The following is a 21,038-nucleotide window of genomic DNA, read 5'->3' as shown; positions in this document are numbered from 1 at the left end:
TCTGCAATCCCTTGACTGTCCTTAGGTGAATCACAATAAATGATGATATGGCAATTATATTCTGTTGTTTTACCAGATGTCTCCATTTCTCTGAAACGCAGTTTTTCTCAGTTTTATAACCTGTGTCTCTCTAAATACCAGGAAGAACCATTGGGGCCAGCCACTCTTTATTATTGAAAGAATTATTCCCACATCACACTCTATATCAGCTACTGTACTTCTTGTGGTAAATTGTTTCTTTTATGCAATATCGATAATAATTTTATTCAACTGTAAAAGATTTGACCGTAACTGTAAGAATATTATTTGGCACAGTACATATAAAAAGCTTGAAAGCAGATGATTTGCAGTAATTGGCATGCCTCTTCTTCTCCTACTTTGGGAGGCTCTAGCTGATGGCAGAGTACTGAGTATCTTTGAACTAAAGGCAGTATCAGGGCTGCCACTGTGACCTGGTCCATGTCATAACTTCAGTCATTTCCCATAAATCTTTAAGTGATACAAGCAGCGGAAACACACTTCCCATTACGAATCAGAGAATGGACCCATTATTCACCAGTCAGAATCAGTGTTAGCAGATGAAATTACACCGGTGTGAAAACATCACACAGGAAAAACTATTTTGAACATTCTTACCATGACATAGTCTGACTTAAGAAAAGAAGCTTTGAAGTAATCAAGAAAGATGGGAGAAGAAAGGTAGTGAAGGGTCCTGTGATGCTTTCATGTTCCTTTCCCCTGAATCAATGACACTTTCATGTGCTGATTTTAAGAGACTGTATGCCAAGAATATTTGTCCCCATATCATGGCATTTCAGAGCACACAATAAGGGAGAAGTCCTGCAGTGCACCCTCCTTTGGATCCCTTCTCTTTCTTCGAATAAGTGAGCTATGGCATGGTACTGACAGTTGGTACAGGAGATTTTATTTCTTGGGTTTGGGGTTTTTCCTTCCCTTGTTTCTTTTTCCTTTTCCTTCCCTTGTTTCCTTTTCCTTTTCCTTTTTTTCTTTTTCTTTTTCTATCTTTTTGTTTTCCCTATTCCACTTTCAGGCTTGAAAGTGGTAGCCTGAACAAGATGCATTGGAATTGTCCCCTCCAAATCCAAGGAGATTTAAGAAACTCTTCAGTATGGTTGCTTAGTAGAACTTTTGAAAGAAAGTTTTTGCTTAAACAGCCAGTAATTAAGGGGTCTCAAAGGAGCCTCAAAAATTTCTTTTGATGAATGAAAGCTTCTAGGGGCAGAAACCAGATGCTATCAAAATTTTCACTACTATGAGCCTAAAGTCATTGTTTCCATGAAGACTTAAAACTGTGAGCAGATATTCAGTTCCTCTGAAATCAGGCGTCAGCTCTTTCACAGAACTGATGATGAAGTAAGTCTGCTTTATTTTCTATGTCAGGAAATAGAAGTCACTTCCCCACACCTCTCTTCACACTCATTTCTGGACAGTTGAGTTTGTTCAAACATGTAGCAATTAACCTACATTTTTATAAACGTAGAAATGTAAGAAAGAGCATAGCAAAAAATGTTTCTGCACTTACCTATACCTATCAATCTTTTGCACTACTGTTAGGAAAACAACCAGGCAGTTCCCAATAACACATGGAAGTTGCTGCTGCTGTTAATAGCTCCTGCTTGTGTGTTTTGGTATGTCTGCTACAATCAATATGGAAATATAGGGTAATCTTATTTATGGAATAAACCCCCAGTGACTTCCACATTTCACTGCAGCTGCAGTGAAGTGTCATTTTCTATGGAGTTGAAACGAGTTGCCAGTAAATAGCTAGTTCTTTATTATGCCATCTAAATTCTGGACAATCATGTTGATTCTGAGATCAGTAACTTAATTGGGTTTTTTTTACAAAATTATTTTCAATCAGCAGAAATTGTGTTTGTATAAAATGTCTGGCCACAAAAGATTGAACCATGCAGGAAGTTTTATGAACATCTCTATTTGAAGGATAGAATGTGAAACCCCAATCCTAAAAATCCCATTATTTTCAGGATGAACAAATGTAATTTTCAGGACACTTGTCATTGCATGCCTCAGAATGCAGTGGCACACATATTATGGCTTTAGCTATACCTTACATAGTACGGAACGGAAGGGAAGGGAATGGAAAAGGAAAGGGGAAGGGGAAGGGGAAGGGGAAGGGGAAGGGGAAGCAAAAAGATAGAAAAAGAAAAAGAAAAAAAGGAAAAGGAAAAAGTCATGCCTTCAGTACAGCTGGAAACAGTAGCCTGACTGCTCTGGAGGACCTTCAGCACAGTGGAAGACTAAATAGACTTTCATTTCCTATGAAAACCAAGCGTGAAACGTAAAGCAGCATTTCTTATATATAGCCAAAGCTTTCCAAACACAAAGATCCTGGCTGGCAGAAAAAGCTATTACTAGTTCTTTTTTGGTACTACCTACTTCTATAGATCCTTGATGTGTAAGAAGGAGCTTGCAGTAGCCTTGGAGTCTGTTTTATTGAATTCCATAAACAAAGTGAAAGGTAGTCTGGAGCAACAGAGCTTTCTGATAGATATTTACATGCTCAACAGGTAGATGATGCTAAATCATCCAAGAGAGGGATGACTTATCTCTGCAGCTTTAAACCTTGGCATTTAGCAGAACAGAACAAATGGCACATGTACCTCAAGTACACAGGATTTATTGTTTTCATCTACCTAGGTGCCTGTTTTATGTGAATCCTTATTAAAATATTACTGCAAATATCTAAAGCTTCAGTCCAAATTCCTCTGATATCATCCAAGGGTTTGAATATTGCTAGCTAGTGGTCTTTTCTCTAGAGTTTTGAAATTTTAACTTGTCTATTTTTTCTTTTGCAATTACCTTCTTACCTTCTGTCTCCAGAAACGGAATGCAGCATAGAAGTGTTAAGCCATTATTTTTGTTTCAAAGGCAAGACCCTGTACTGATAACACATTCAGACTCACCAGGGATACCTGAGGGGACTGCAAAATCCCGTTGACTACTTCTGAAATACTGATTGGTGGGTATATTTGCCCAATAAAAAGACTGAGTACCAAGTGTATCACCATTCTGGAGAGAAAGGCAGAAGGATGGCTTTTCTAGGTTAAGCCAAAGGTCTGACCATCCAACAGAGGCTTCACTCTCCAGAGATAGCAAGTCATCAATGCCCAGCAGCTCTCTGGTCTTGTGTTGACCACTTAGGCTCTATTTTTTCTGAATTTGTTTAGAATTATTATTCACACTTCCTTCATGATTTTTAAATTACTTTTTCCCATTTTCTTTGGTTCTCCGCTTTTTCTTTAAGGCATTTCTGTTCCTCTTCAAGACAGGCTTGTCCTTTCCATGACATTGAGTAGGGATCAAGGATATTTGAGGAAGAATAATGACTGGATGTGGCACTCATTGTTGTGGTCTAGGCAACCAGGTGGTGATTGGTCAAAGGTTGGACTGGACCTTAGAGATCTTACTCAATGATTCTGTGACTCTGTGACATGAGAGAGCAAATCAATAGTGGTACTACCTCAGGATATTCTCCTCTATCCTCTAACAGAAAAACTTCCTAGCCCAGAGACAGTACCACTGCATTTAACCCAGGGCAAGTTTTTGTCACCTGAGTGTAGCTTGGGCAGAATGACCATCAGCAGTGCCTGGGGAAAGGGTGGGAAAAAGCAAGGAAACAATTAGAGGTGGTCACCAAACTAAGACAGAGATTCAGATCTATTGCTAGTCACTCCCAAACCAATATTCATGAATCTCATCCAACTTACCTTCTAATTACAGTTTTTAGCTCTAAACCTGAACTTCCAGGGTTTTGAAAGTGACAAGGCAAAGAAAATGTAATCACTTTTTCTCTCCAGTGACATATACCAATAAAATGGGATTGAATAGAAGCTCTCTGCTAAAATTGTTTTTTTCACAATTTAGTGAGACAACACTGTTGGAAATTTTTAAAAAAAGGAAAAAACAAACACATATTATTTTGTAATTATACTCTCAAACATGAAGTTTTTGCACAAGAGAAGCTCATTTAAATTCAAGAAAATGCATTACTGTAATTTCTTGTACTTAAGCAAGTATCTTGCTTTTTAGGTCTAAAGAGAGGTGGAAGTATCACCAAGGCTTGTAATGACTCCCTTTCTTTGTGTTACACCTGTAAATGAAACTAGGTCCTTCTTGCTGCACAGTCAGTTGCATTATGTCTTCCATTGCAGTACAGTGAAAAGACCAACAGAAAACACAAACACTATGTATGTTTTTATGTGTTCTTCTTTCCTAAGAAATAAGAACTTTTTCTTGTTGTTGAAGAACGTAAAGTAGAAGTAGAGGAAATACTATCACAGCTTTATTACATTTGTACTGATACTCATGTGAATGATGCACATGGGACCTGGTACAGTGCATAGGATCAGCATTATTAAACTATAAATATCTACACTGCTGTTGGCTACATCTGAGCTTGTCACCCTAAACTTTATTACTAATATAAACAAGTAGAAACATTTGACCTATTTCAGATACCTACGTTAGACTAAGCTGTATTGGTTTCAGAGGGATTACAAATCTTCTCCAAACTGCAGAAAATGAATTTCTTAAGAGTTAACTGGCCATAAGAGTTTCAGTGATGAGTTTCCTATTCTTTGAAATAATATAGGGAAGAGAAAAAGCCAAGAGCAAAACCAAAAAACAGAATGTGTGAGAATAGCTGGAGAATGTCTTGTCAGAATGAATATCTTTATATATAGTAGGTAGGTTTCTGAAAAAGAAAATTTTTTCACGAAGAAATACTGGATGAGTTGAACAAAAAATGTGTGTAAATAGACACTAACAGATACATACATGCATAATCCAAGGACATATCACTGATGCAGTGAAAAAAAGTACAATGTAATCTCCTGTGTTTTGATGGTTCTGAAAAAAAGGCTGTTAAAGTCAGGACCACCTTCTTGCTCTGACACAAATATCTAAGACCTCCTATTTTAACTTCTTGGGAACCATTTCAGTTCCTTCCTTTAGGGTTTTGCTGGCACAGAAAGACATCCCTGTCTTATTAATTGTCTCTGAGTCTTTTCTTCAGTGTGGATTAAACCCAGTGAGATAATTTCAGTGAAATATGTTTGAAACATAGATGTCTTTTTCATGTTCTGTTCATGGTTTATCTCATTTGAAACTCACATTTCAAATCCAGAGTTATCTTTCCAGAAGGGACTTTTCTGATATCTCAAATATGTGAGACCATAAGTGTCCTTGTGGTATTTGCTTTTAAACGCCCTCTTCTCAATATCAAATTGCCAGTTTCCCTCTGGATCCTTCTCACAGTGCAACCTTCTTTACAGGATCCCCTGTAAGAAGCTTGGTGGGTTGTGTGGAAACAATGCAAGAAAACTACTACTATAGCTTTGCTTTTTCTTCAGGAAAACCACACCAAAGAAATACAGGATTTGGACTCGTTTCAGGAGTAACTACAGAAAATAAATGCTGTTTCAACCCATGGGGACAGAAAAGTTGGGCAATTGAGTGTGTGAGGAATAGGTGACTACCCAACCTCAGGCATCCAGATACTTAATGCGGTGAAAATGCTGCACACATTAGTGAAATAACCCCGTGTCTGTATTTCCACTGTTTTTTGTACTTAAATGGAGTTTGCTTACTTTTCCACCTATTCTAAAAAGTTAAACCAAAATTTCCTGAGTCTGAAAAAAAAACCATCAATTTTTTTATCTCATTTTACCTTTAAATTGATGAAAAGGAACCCTTGAGACCACTTCTGAAATCAAAACTCTGACTTCAAGTCTACCTGTTTGATGTTAGATCTGGTGTTGAGCCTGACATCAGTAGCTTCTCATACAGTGTAAATTTAAATTTTACAGCATTCAGATGCAGGTTTCCCATCCCACTCTATGATCTGCAATGAGTTTAGTGTTTCAGGGATATCAAGCTGACTGCCTCTGAGGCTGCAGTCCTATCCTAAGTGCAGCAAATGTTCTCAACTAAATGATAGAAGACCCAGTCATTAAAACTTCTGCTTCTGCAGCCTCACAAGCTTTCCCACAGTCTGCCTTTGATGTAGCTCAGCCCTGTGTTAGAGGCAGGCATCGGCCCTTCTGCCAATCCCAATGTCCACACCAATGGTTCTGTGATGTGAACTCCTGTCCCTTTGCAAGCCAATCTGCAATATCCAATTCTTTTCACTGAATGACCTACAGGCACTACTAAACACAGCCAGATGCAAGCAGTGATCCAGAAATGAAAGATTTGCTATCCTCTTACCAATAGCCTGAGGTGCTCTGCCCTTTCTGGCCATGTTTGTGTAAGTTAATTCAGTACCACAGTTCTTTCACCTTATACCTCAGACCACTTCACTGTGCAAAATACATTGCAGAATTTTACCTGCCACGATATGACATCACTTTTAAGAAGCTTGTGTGTGTACCAAATCTACTGTGTGCTCCAGTCAACCACCAAGTAAAAGTCTCTTCCATACCAGATTATATTCTTTTTCCTGGTTCACTTCCTAGTATGTTTGGGTTTCTGTTTTTATTTCTAATAAAACCTTGAGAAGAGATTCAAATCTAAATATAAAGTTTTATAGAACTTACATACTAGCCACTTAAAGATAAAGCCCATGGAAAACAATATATGGTTTATGGGTTTGTTTTTCTTTCTTGCATGGTGGATCACTGCAAATACAAAAAGAGAACACAAACGAGAAAGATTTTAATAGCAAAGAGTCTTAACTCTGAAACTTCCTTGATTATAACTAATCACTGGTAAATTTATGTCTGTCAGATGAAGGATGATACTGAACCTTCACCTTCCAGAAAAGCACATAGCAGAGTATCAAGAGACTCTTCCACTTCTGAAGGCACACACGTTCCTTCCCATGGCACTTCAGGAGTCCAAGAGGACAATGTACAGCAGGGAACACTGGGCGCAGAAAAGTGTTTCTTCAAGATTGTATTTGGCATCTAACCCTGAGGGCTTATTCACAGATTTACTCCTTAATATTTCGGGGTTATTTTGATAGAGCAAGTTCTGCACTAGCTTAGGGGGTAGTGCTATAAGAATTCCTGAGGTCTGTTCTAGGAACAAATTATTCAAAATGAATTTTTCATTGATTCTCTAGATTAAGTATAGATAGAGTATTTCATTCACTTCTTTCTCCTGCTTTTCCATGGTGTATCACTCTTTATTCAGTATAGAGAAGGACTAAGAATCAGGATTCTGATTTCCTTTAAGCAGAAAGATTCCTCTAAGTGAAGCATTGGAATCATATTGCATTTAGAAATTGCTTTCATCTACACCTAGTACTTTACATTTTACAAAGAGCCATTCATGGAGTCTGAAAAACAGAAATAACTGAATTTGCTAATCATAATGATTAGGTGAATCGCAGACACAAGCTGAGCTGAGCAGCAAAATAAACTAAAATTAGCAACAGCATGCCCCTGGCCTAGGGCAACATCCAGCTGATGAACAGAGACAGCAGGGACCTCATCCTTGCTCCACATTCTGCTACCAAAACAAATTTGTTGTGTCACTCGTATAATAGCGGGGACGACATCCACCTTCTGGAGCACCTGCACAGCAATTTCTATGTGGTTTTGCTTCTTTGTTGCCACAGTACACCTGCCTGGATGTATTCCTTGGGAGATAACTCAAATACTATGAGAAAGACTGGAGGAATAGCTGTTATTACATCTGTCACTGATAATCCACCTAAAGCCCTTGCATTTTCTCTTCGCAGGATCTGTAAGGCATTTCAAAAGATCTATATAGCCATGTTCTGATTCATCAGCTCCCCATCAGCTTTCCATGATTTTCTTGCTTGCCACAGATTAACACTCTCCCTCACTTGGCTGTAAATGCTGCTACATAGCTTTTTATAAACTAATCAATATTTAATCATTGTAATACTTTGGAGGTTAAGAGAGGTTCAGACATGAAAATTATATTGCACTTCCCCAATATTGAAAAGATCTCACTTCGGCTCTGTGGGATTAATAAATCATATTATTCCCATTATAACAAGGAGTCCAAATTATGCATGGGCTATGTGCATTACCCAAGGTTATACAATGCATCAGTGGCAGAGCAAGGAATCAAACTGGTGAAAACCTCTCTTGCAGTGAATTAAAGCAGTTCTGTCTGTGTGAATGTTTCAAGAGATATAATATCAAACATAAACTGTTACTGTGAGCTGGATATTCCTTTGTGGTCCACATCTACACCCATATGCATTTTTCTCCATTTAATATGACCTAGTTCGTCATATTAATTAAGATAAAGGACTGGAAGCACTCAGAGAAGTATGTTAATCTTGCTGTGCATGAACTAATCAAGTAATGCAGAGCAGCTGGTCAAATGACCAGAATTTGACTGACGTTACTGTCACCAAGTTTCTAATGATGAGGAAGCAGCATGGAGTCCTTAGAAGTAAAAATGAACATGTCAGTAGCAGAAAAACTCACCAGCCTGACCATTGGAAAATTCTTGCATTCCATGAAAATTATTGTCTTAGAGATGATATATGCCGGTGCTCCTCTTACCTTGGAAAGGTAGTTATAAACTATTATCTTTCAAGTATGTTGGCCACAAAGCACATATGGAGTTTTTATCTCTGCCTTGACTTTTCCTTGAGTTTCCGTGAGGACCTCTATGTCAGCTGAAAATTAGAAGCCTAAACAGACATTAAGTACCTTTCTTTGTGGATCTCAGACAATAACCAGAAGCTGTTTCACTGATTCTATTGATGGCTTGGCTACAGTAGCATCAATCGCCTGTTGACTTGAATTTCCAGAACTGGAAAAGCCTTTTAGTTCCTCTACCAAACCAAACGTCATTACTAACCACAAAACTGTATATTAAAAGCTAATGGAGACCTCATGCATTGCAGTTCATGGTTTTCAATAAATGAGGCATAGATTTAGCACACATCTCTTATTCCTCATCTTTTGAGTTGTTCTAAGACTAGTTTCATCTAGTGAGCACCTTACAAAAGAGATACCAAGAGATTCCTTGAGCCTTTTGGAGACATATATTTCTTTTTCGAAGCTTGTCTGAAAACAAAAGTAAATAATTACCAGATAAGTGGGCAAATCTGTTTATATTTCTCCTTTTCATCTTGCCAATAGTTCATGAATAAATAGAAAGAATATTTTCGAGGAAATGCTTAAAGAAACAGATTATTTAAATTTATATGCAAAGGCTCTAGCTGAAGCAGCAACAAGGCGGGAGCTATACAGCTGTGGAGGTTCATTCAGCAACAAAATCTTTGTGAAAGATTTCCTGAATAGCCATGAAAAATAAAATACACATTCAAGAGGAAAAAAGCCAAAACATCAAGACACAAATTCTCTTTAAGAATTTATTTCAGTAGGGGTCTCTGCATCCTCCTCATTAAAAAATGCTATACTATCTGAAATCTGCTGCTTCCCTCAAGCAACAGAATTTCAAGTGATTATGCTGCAGGATGAAAGTATGTAACATGCTGGTTAGAGCACTCTCTTCCCTGCATTGATTTGAAATGGTGTATGAATGCTACTACAAAACAGATTACCTGGGGTTATTTAGGATTAAGGGTACACTGTCTCTGAGGACAATAATTAACTAACTAGTCAAAAAACCCCACCATTTTTTTTGTCTTTTTTGCTTAGTCTCATTCGGTTTTTTATAACGAGACCCCTTACCCTCTTTCAATTATCTGTGCACACAGTTTGCCGTCACTGCATAGGTTTTCTAACACATCCAGCACTTTGCTCACTCTGTTTTCTCCCCAGCTTTTTACACTATGGAACAAGTTGAAGGTGGTGAGAAGCCCTTTATGTCCATTATTTGGACCTTTACAAAAGTGCCATCAGTGTAGATACAAAAATGCTGCTAGTGAGGATTTTCTTGCTATTTTCTAAGTCCGTGAGAGACTTTTCTCTCACGAAGAGGTAGCAGGGAATGTAAACAACCAAGCCACCTGCAACCTTGAAAAGTCTTGTTTATGGTATAGTAGAAAAATATTTTGACAATGGATGTTTAGGATTTTAGCCAGTCACCCCCAAGGGGTGGCTGGTCCTTTGTCCAATTAGACTATGAAGAAAAAAGTCTATAAAAGAGTTTGTAAAATAATTTTAAAAAATCCATCTTGCTGCACAGTTCCTGCCTGCTGGATCTTCTCTCCTCCTCCTCCCTATGGCTGCGGGACACGGTGATATACCCTAGGAACCAGGCCTTCAGTAATACATCAGTACCTTTCTTGATCTTTTCGTTCTTAGAGGAATGTGTTTAATGGCTCAAAAGCAATCCGAATATCTTACTGACTGGTACCTCCCTTAGCTTGCAAACAACTCAGAAAAGTTATTGCATTTGTATGATGCCTACACATTGCAGTAACCTTCCTGGATCAGTTCCTTAAATCTTCCCTGGGGGTTTCATTTGAGCATTTTGGAACAGTTTATTTTATATGAAAAGTTCACAGAATAAGAGTTAGGTGGAATAGGAAATCCAGTGGGAGTAAAGACCATCACTGAAACTGAAATGAGGTGAAGTACTGCTGATTTCTATTGTGCTCATGCCTTTGCAGCACAGTTGCAACCACTCCACCTTTTTCCAGAATTATTTTGTCCAGGAAACAGAAAGCGTTGGCTGTACTGCATTTTGTGCATGTACCATCGCCGAAAGTGCTCAAAGTCAACATCACTTCCAGCCTAACATTAGAAGTGTTCAAGAACAGGTTGGATGGGACTTTGAGCAACCTGAGGTAGTGAAAAATGTGCCTGTCCATGGCAGGGGAGTTGGACAAGATGATTTTTAAAGGTCCTGTCCAACCCAAACCATTCAATATTTCTATGATTTCATCATCCAAAATAAGAGCTGCAATATTCATATAATAATAATCCTGACCATTCTTTGTTGCCATGTCTTTTCCAAGCATGGACAAAAACAAGTTGAAAAGTCAAAAACAAAAATCCAGCTAGAAAAAAAAATAAAACTTGCTAAATGCCATTAATTTCATGGACATTTATATTCCCTCTCCTTTGTATCTTTTATTTTTCCTCTGGTAACTGTGCCAATCTATTTTAAATTTGATAGGGTTGTTCTCAAATCACAGATACTGAAAATATTCTCTATATTCTTCACATCTAGGAAAAAAAATTTAAAAAGTAGTATTGTTTCTGCAAAGCTCTAGTGTCTTACATGCAGTGCATTGCTATCCACATTACTGTAGTCCATCCCAGAAAACAAGTTGTTTTGAAAAATACTGAATAATATGGTTGCCTAGGCAGCAGGGACTCGATTCATTGACCTGGGAGGTCTTATTCAGTTTAATATCCTCCATTCCTATGAAAAGGAATTGAGTGTTGAGGTTTCATTGTTTGAGATTTAGAAGTGCTATTGGATCTCAGTAAAGCAAGACAGCAAACATCTTACTGAAGCTTCCTGAATTATAAAAAATACTGTAATAGATCATGTTGTTCCTTTAAACCTAGACCAGACTTTTATTGGGCTGAACATCCTAGAGGAAAAAATGAAACGACCCTTAGGAAAATATGGCAAACTGAACTAAACTGCTGACTTTCTATTTACAACTGTTTAGGAGGAGTTAATTAGTTAATGTTATCTTAAATACAGCAAGATCTAAAAGGGGGCTATTCATACAGAGTAATAAATCCATGAGATTTGTTAAGATATTCACTTTCAAGCAGATATACGTTTTCCTCACAGAGAAGGATAGGTGAGAAGGCAAGCAGGATAAGCTGAAAGCTCATCTACACAAGAGCCATACAACCACACATAACGGCATTTTGTCTATTCAGAAACTGTAGGCAGAAGACACAAGAAATATTTTATAACGTGCCTCAAACATGAATATTCGTTCCAGAGCAACATCCTTTTTCGTTATAATTGCAACTTCCTTTACAGCTAATTAGCCAAATCCCAGCTTTCCAGACTTTCATAGTATTTCATCACTCAGTTACTTTCAGAAGAAAGGTAAAAAAATTAATACAGCCAAAACAAAGCCATTTGTTTAGAACTAAATAATTTAGACCATGGAGTAAAGTAACCTACACAACAATTGCTCTGAAAGAAATGAGAAGATCATAGTTGATAATCAAAATAATAGTGAGCTCTTTCACGGATGCAGCAGCAAGAAAATCAATGAAATAAATCCCTGAAAAAATTAAACAGGGTAGCAGTGAAAAGATGTTGAACAATAATTTCTTGTCTCCTCTCATCAATACTGAGACCATGCTAGGATGTTGTCTGCAGTCTTACTCTTTACAAAATTAAAAATTGGAGGGAATCTCTGTGAAAATTATTTGAGGGCTAGTGGAAATTAATTACAGAATGAAGTTTTGAACTCCATTAATTCATCTTATCAATAACAAGATATTACTGCTTTGAATAATCAATATGAGTATATTTATGGAAATTTCACATTAGTATGGGACTCATTATACTCTTCTCATATGGTGTCTATTGTTCATATGATGGCACAGAACAAGTCAGAATTATATAGGTAGCAAGATTTATCATTTCAGTGTTCTCTGAACATCAGCTTGAATTCCATATTTATTCCTCAGTACAAGTCATAGATTCATATCACAAGCCTTCCATTTTAACATTTAATGACATCAAAGAGAAGTATGATATTCTACTGATTTATTTTATATAATGCAACAAAGGAATATCTGGAGTTCTGGTCTCTGCTCCAGGGACGGTTGATCTATTTTATATTGTAGAGTGTCGCTGGATAAAAACAGAAATAAACCTATAACCAGAACTAAAAAGTAAGAAATGTCTCTCACTGCTAAGGTGCCCTCTTTACACCCCTTGGTTCAGTCTTTCTCTCTGATCTTATAGCTCATGCTTTTCCAGGTTTACAGCAGTCCAGCTTCAACAAGAATTGTAAAGTGCCTTTATAACACCATGCAATGCACAGGAGGAAAAGGATGACACGTGAGAGCTGTGGTAAGAGAGCCCTACAGACTAGAGGAGGTTTTCCACTTCCTAAGTGAGTACTCTTCTAATCACTAAACCATCATGGATCCTTAAATAAGCATCTTTCTCAGACACTTTTATTGTTGTTGATGATGTTGAACAGAGCTGTGATTTGGCTCACAACAAGCTTCAATTTGCTCCACTGTTTCCTGTTGCATTTAAATTATGCATTCCTGTTGCATAAAATTCCTTGTGGCACATAAAGGAAGGCAGCAGCTGATAGAAAAGTTTTGAACTCTCATTAGTTGTATGCAAAAGTCAAAATATTGAAACCAAATCCAGATAAATGGTTTCTGGCATACAGCTATACTCTGCTGAATTCTATCTCTAAGAATAATTAATTTGGTTTAGAATTGTTTTGCTCAAATTATAAAGCTTTGCCTCACAACAAGAAGAAAAGAAACAAAATATATGTTTGAAATAAGATTGGCTGAACTGAATCTATGCACAGATCTCCCCATCTGAAAGATGCTCCTCAAGTCTGCAAATTCTTAAGCTTGATAGCAAGAGATTTCAAAATGCTCCAGATGCTGGAGCTACTGCAGAGTGTACCAGCAATGTTATTGGCAAAATACAGATTCTGAGTTCAGTCATATTTGTATCTGACATTATTGATAGTAATCTGATATCAGATATCACAAATTTTCTTCTTTTTTTAAATTTTGATAATAGTTCAAATCAATAACTTGTCCTGGAAGAGGAAGGTCAATATACAGAGACAATTCCCAGGCTAGGCTATTTCACAGAACTAATTATAACATCTGGAGGATCCAGCCCTAAACAAGACTTTATTACAACAACTTTGACGTTGTTTATGTCTGACAATATTTTAGGATATTTTCTACATTTTTTTTTTAAATATGTTCAGCTTTGAAAAAGAAAATAAGAACATTATTGATCCACTGTCATTTACATACACAGGTTGCGCATCATGTCCAGAACTCAGCTTTCACTGTAGAACTGAGTTAGAAAGGAAAAATATTACAGCTGATAAAACAATTATATTAAAAAAAAAAAAAAATCCATTAAATTGTCCTGGAGAAGATAACATCATTCATGCCCTGGTGGCATTGTTCTAGGAAAAAGCAGCTGTCTTTTCATTCAGAACCTTGAACGTAATTTTAATTTGTGGTAATAAGAGGAAATTTTCCCAAATCCCACCTCTGTAAAGACCTTTCATGACTGGCATTAGATTTAGATTTCCTTGAACAGAAATGAAAGTTTTCATGAGGTTCAAGTCTAACCAAACCAGTCTAAAATGATCATAAGGGTTTCAGATTCTGGGACAATAAATTCTGAATCACTCGTTAAGAAAAAAAAAAAAAACAGGTTTACTAAAATTTTGTTCTCCACAGGCTGCTCTGTGCTTCACTTCCTTTCTCATAACCTTGTGTTGCCAGGGGACTGACAGCACAGTAACTATAAATATTGCCTAGAGGAGGGTTCCAAGGAATAAAGTCTTAAATACTTACTGCTCTTACGTGTTTAGATTTTTTACGAAGCATTTCCTAATAACCTCACATAATGCAATGTGGGTAGACCGCATTTTGGCCAAATGTAAATGCCTATAGCATGCACATCTACATCCCAGATAAACCCTCATCTCTCCAGAAAGAGATGATGGACTTTTGGGGCACAGTTCACACTTTCTCAAAGCAGAAATTTGAAACAGGTGAGCTGTATATCAAGGAGTACCTGTTTCCCTCTTTTGAAAAGTCTAAGGATGACCAACTTGAAGACAGACATGAACATTTCAGGGCTCTAAAGTTAGATGAGATGAGGCCCACCCTTGGCATCTAATTTCTACAGGCTATACAAATCTCTTCATTATATGTATTATGTTCACATTAGCAGTTGCTATGTAATTACTGTGGTTATACTATTATTATAACTTCAGCATGAAGCTAGCATAACAAAACACCCCGTATCAAAACAATTCCGAATTCCCAACCTTCATGTTTCAGCTAAACAAGAAATTCTGCCCCTGGTTACCTATAATTTTTCTGAGCAAGGATGTACTGATAAATTAGTCATTTTTGCCAAGAAGCAAATCTCATAATTAATTAGGCTCTTTGGGAGTTTAAATTTTCCTTTGTGGATTTCCACCAAAATAAAAAATCTGTGTATGAGCCATTGACTGAACTTCATGGGTGCATCTTAGCATACCAGGAGATAAGTGCTGGAATTCCTCAGGAGGGACAGAATTTCAGGTGTGCTTCAACTTCCATCACACCTATTCTGACTAAAAGATTTATATCATAGTTTTAAATCTCATTTTCAATTCCCAAACCCTTCTCATCTGCCGTACAGAGAGAGGTGTGTCACTACATTTTCCCAGGCTTAGATTTTTCCTTGCTTTTTTGTTTTGTTTTGGGGTTTTTTGATTTTTGGTTTTGCTTTTTTCAGAGGTTTTTTGTTAGTTTGTTTTGCTTTGTTTTTTTAAATCTAAAGAACAGTGCTTAAACTTAAGTTATGCAGTTGCTTATTGTGTGCTTTATTGTACCAAGAATCACAATATTCAAGATTTTTTCTGGAATCTCACTCTTTATCTTTCTGTCCCAGGGTCAAAATGACTGCCACTTTTTTTTTCTTTTTTTTGGTGAGATATTGTGGTGTTAAACATAATGAAGGCTGTAAAGTGGTGGGCCCAAACTGATACTACAGAAAATATAAAGCCAACTATAAATAGATGCAGGCATGGCACAGATGTGTGCTGAGACGTTACTCAGAGTGGAGAGTCCGAAACCTAGCCAAGAGGGGATGATTTCTGTTGTGCTGTTTGGGACCAATAATAAACAATCCTTTTTAATTGCATTGCTCAGAGTGCCAGTTCACCTTTGACATTACATATTACTTTGTGCCTGGGCCATTCATTTGCCACCCTTGAGGCACAGACAATGGGCTGCAGTCTGTAACAGAGCAAGACAGTTTTTTCTCGTTGTTTGCGACAGCATCGTTCTGTGAACAAAGGTGGGATATAATTCATCTTGACAGTGCACTGCCAAACATGTCAACCAATATTTCCAAAATCTGTTATTACATTAGTTTTGTTCCTAAATAGACATTTGCTGCATATCAAATTTTATATTCATGAATATACGTATGCTGATATTTACTCCACTGTTGTCACAACAGAATCTCTTATATCAACACTGAAAGCTGAGTTTATGTGTAATTTTCTGCACTTCATGCTTCTGAAACACAAGATTTTGAAGTAAAAATGATAGATAATGCATCCCTCTTTTTCCCATGCTGTCCTTTTGAAACATGCTTTCCTCTCTGCCATTTCGACCCTACATACCTTGAACTACACTGCAGCAGATGTGGTGTCATTTCTTTGTTAAATACTCTTTGAGATGCTTAAGCATGAAAGATGTTATATTAAATAAAGCATCACATCCAAAAATACTAAAAGAAATGAAGGTAAGGATATTCCATCAGTCAGCCTAAGATAAAAGAAAAATAAATAAGATTCCATTTCTTTATTTGCTACACTCTTCACTGTAAATTTGAGACAATTAGTGAAAAATCAGGGTAAAACATCATAACAAATAAGTCAACAGAAATGGCTAGATATTTAACATTAACTTAGTATATAGTAAAAGAAGGTAATATCTAATTTCTTTCTGTTATTTTTAAATGTGTCACAGAACGATCCCATGAAAAAACAGAGATATCTGAGTTATCCTGCATTTGGGACAAACTTTGCATACGCCTATAGAGAATTGGCACACTTATGATGAATGGCTTTTTCACAAGCCTGAGCTCAAAATGTATTGATGCTTAATGTGTTGCCTATAAATTCAGTATAGGGACATTTCCCAGTTCATCAGGGCATTAGAGGGATAAAACCATATAAGATTGTGATCTACCGTTAACAGCACAGATATGAAGTGCTCAAAATGAAAAATACAAGTGAAGGTACAGGCATGGTAGTGGTGAACTGAGATGGATAAATAAAAATAAGTCTCCAGAGATTAATATTCTCTGCTACTGTCTGCTGGAAAGAGCAGAAAGTAGAATTTTCCATTCATGGGCACTTTCCCCCCCCCAGGAGCAATCAAATTACACTCTGAGAGGTGTTTAGAGGATATATAAAGTATAAATCAGCAGAGTGAAGGGTAATGAGAAAAAGAAACAAATAAGAAGGAAGGGGGAACTGTTCTGGTTGTGGGAACAAGTGCATGCTTAACAGAGGGGACCCTCCTCAATGACCCTCTCCACTGAGAACTTTGAAACCAACAGCATGAGGGATGACCTTGTAATATGATGTTCTTTACAGACATTGCAGAGCACAGGAGGAAAAGTGAGCGGCCCTGGGAAGAGACCAAGAGAGCTGGAGTCATTGTAGTTGGGGGAAATTATGGAAACTTTTGGCTGGGACTATTAATGTTTTACCTTAGGGCCTGAGAGGGCCCTGCTTTTGTATTCCCGTGTAAACACAGGTGTTGCCTGCTGGTGTGTACCTGGGAGTAGAGCATGGTGGGAAGAAAATAGAAATGTTAAATGATGTTTGTTGGGCATAGTCAGAGGAACCTAGGAAACTGACTTAAAGATTGGTACTGAGCAAGTAGAGTGAGCTGGAGGGGTTTATTAGTTACCCATTTCTGTAGGCAGTAGCTGTGTTTTACAGAGTTCCAGCAAAATTCTCCTGATTCACAGCATATTCCCTCCTTGTTTTGAGTGAAACCTTATTACCAATAATCAAGGAGGTTTTCCATTTAAATTGTGTCTTCAGGATAGATGTAGCTTTAACATATGCCTGGATAGTGCCTCAGGCTGAAGCTTTGTGTTAATTGGCAATAACTCATTTGATCTACACAACACATGGAAAATGCCTATGATTTGTATTGCAGTTAACATACCAGTGTTGAGATGCTCTGTACAGTATTTTTTAATTCATATTTACTTCTCAGCTTTATCATGCTTTTTTTTTTTTTTTTGGTGCTTATTCTGTATTTCCCTCTCTCCTTCCTCTTTCTGGGTTTTTCTATCCCTCCTCATAGATGATGAAGTAAGCCTCTAGCATGCAGAGGGTCTGTAGATGCTTTCTGACTTTCACAGATGGTATTTGTGTGCTAGCTTTATTGCTGCCACCTTCCTTTCCTCCCAGAAATTTCAAAGCATACACTCATCTCACAGGGAAATATGGAAGAAACATCTATATTCCTGTAATCATTGGGTGTGGGGTAAGATACCTTTAATTGCTAGATACCACTGATAAGACACTTCTCCTATGTGCATATCAGTTTCCTCTCTGACAGCCCTTTCCTATCCCAGTATGCCTACCACAGCCAGTGCTTCAGTGATGTCAGAATACAGCTGGTGTGGGAAGAATCTTCCAAAAAGCAGATTTTTAGTGTACAGTGTAAAAGACAAAAACTGACTCAACTGAATTTTTTGAGAAATCATGAAATGTGAGATCTGAAAGTTGTTTTACTGAAATAACTGGTTTCATCTCCTTGCGGTCAGAAATGAGATCTGCTTTGAAGTGACAATGGGTTTTGCTGTGTCTGTTAGCACAACAGGTATATTTTGGGCCTGCAACACAGCACAAACCATCATAAAGGACCTCGTGCAGCACGTCTGCAAAGGCTCTCACAAGAACTTAGCACAACTTGACGTGATGTTGACAGCATGTCATAACCTGAGTTTTACTCAGCTGGAGAGGAAGAGAAGCACCTTGTGCTGGTAGCATCTGGCTTTCACTTAAATCTATGCTTTTTTGAAAACACTGTGTGTATGCCTTTGTCTCTGTTGAGCTAAAAGAGTCTTGACTCTTCTTGGAGTTGCATGAAAAACTCAGCCAACCAGCTCCTCTTTGCTTTATCCTTTCACTTCTTGCAGTATAATGGTGCCACCCTGAAGCTGAAACAGAGGGTAATGAAGAAATCAGAGATCACAGTTAAAGGATAGATAATTGCAGGTGCCCAAAAATCACGAATTGGTCATAGACATATGTAGCCAGGTAAATCATAAGATTCAGACTGCACAATTGAAAAATGCTTTTTACTTCAACTATTCTAAAAACACTTGAAATATTTCTCTAAGAAATAAACTAAATGAAAGTGAGAAAAATGAATGTTACATTGGAGTTATATACTCTTTCCATTTTATTTCTGATGTTAAATGTACCCTTCAGATGCTGCGCATCAGCAGTTTCCAGCTTTGGTTAATTCCCTCAGGCAAAAGACATCGTCTGCTTAGAGTTTATTAATGTATCAGTTCTGTGCCCATAAATCTAATATTTGCTTGGATCTACAGCACCTGTATTTTTATACAAAAATTCGTTTTTGGTTAAACATAAAATATAAGTCAAAAGCAAACACATATAATGGAAATGGGACATATACTAGGATATAACTCCATCAATGTTGAAAGACAACAGAACAACCACTGAGATAATGCAGAAATTATTAGTGCCACCTATTGGCAGGCAATACAAACTTTGCAAGCTATAAAGCAGAAAAATAATGCAAAAATAAAATGCTAATTGGCTTCCAAAAGTGAAACTGCCTTTCAAAAAAAAAATATGGTTTTCTTTTTTTTTTTCTTGGCATTCTTGTATGTTTTATCTTCCTCCATGCAATTTGAAAAATATTTATAGGAGCAGCAACTTTTAAGTAGATAATGAAGATGGAAGTGAAAAACAACATTTCAAATTATGAATGCTACTAATTAAAGTGAGAAGCATTATTCTAAAGATTCAGTTTATTCTAAAGATTTTTTCTAATTCATTCAGGAAGGAAAATGAACAATGTTATTCACATATCTAGCCAAATAATATGGGGTAGAGAAGATTAAAAATAATCTACTCATAGTCTTTTTGAGAATGACATTGTTCATTATCAAAACCCACTGAAATATTAATCTTTTCAGTACTTTTCAAAAATGCTCAAATTATTACAGCTTACTTCAATTTATTTTTATTATGGGCTATGACAATTTTTAGAGAGAAATTTTAAAACAAGTCACATTTATAATGAAAGATAAGACAGATATGAAAGTAACAAAAATTTTTCAGGAAACACAATATGGTTTTGTGACCCTGTGCATTTAATACAGCCAAAATGTGAGTATACTTGTTTCTATGCTTAATATATACAAGAAGATACTGCTTTGAACTCGAGATAAATATGTGAATAGGAGTACAAATGTCACAGATCTGGCAAAGTCAATTTGTTGAATCCTATGATTCTTCCTGCAGGTTTAGTAAGCACCATGTCAATTACTTCTCCTCAGTCTTGAAGGAAAATAAAAGAGCCTGAACTCTACACTACTTCACAGAATCATTCCAATTTGACAGTGAACTATTGGTAAGTGATTTATCAGTATAGTGATTCAAGTCTTTTTGTGCCCACTTTCTATAGTTTTGTTTGGAACAGACTTCCTTGGCTTAATTATGAGAATATTAAGAGGCAGTGTTAAAAGCTATGTGTGACATCTGCTGCTTCTTTTCTATCCACAGTTGCTCTTGCGTAGAAGGAAATTAGATTATTCTGATATAATTTTCTTTCGACAAAGCCGTGTTGACAATGAACAATTTCCTTGGGTTTTTTTTAGATGCTTACAAATAGTTTGATTATTTGTTCTAGCATTCTTCCAGGAACTGAAGTTTATCTAATTTCCTTAAATTGTTTCACATTCCTTTCAAAGATCACTATTGCATTCATTCTTGATCGTCACCTATTGTCCTTGATGTTTCAGAGCTGCTTCTATCATCTTTGATATTTCATCAGCTTATTCTTCAAGTATCACAGCATCACAGCTAATTGAAAATATCTAACTTAGTAATAGGTATTTAACCTGTTCCTTCCCACTTAGAGGTTTGGTCTAAAAGGGTCTTTTCTCCGCTGTTACTTATTGCCGTAACATTGAACTGCCTCTCACCCTTTTAAATAGGAGTGATTCAGAGAAAGTATTAAAGAGCATGTCAATCATCTCTTGAGTGGTTTTTTGGTTTTTTTTTTTTTTAACTGATATTTAGTTTGGTTTTGTCCTATTTTTTTATGTGGTGAAAGAATGATTTTTATCTTCATTGTGGCCTTTGAGACTGAAATCTATCG

The sequence above is a fragment of the Aphelocoma coerulescens genome, chromosome 1 (genome assembly GCF_041296385.1).
Source record: "Aphelocoma coerulescens isolate FSJ_1873_10779 chromosome 1, UR_Acoe_1.0, whole genome shotgun sequence".
NCBI classification, from domain to species: Eukaryota; Metazoa; Chordata; class Aves; order Passeriformes; family Corvidae; genus Aphelocoma; species Aphelocoma coerulescens.
This window is presented reverse-complemented; position numbering follows the sequence as displayed.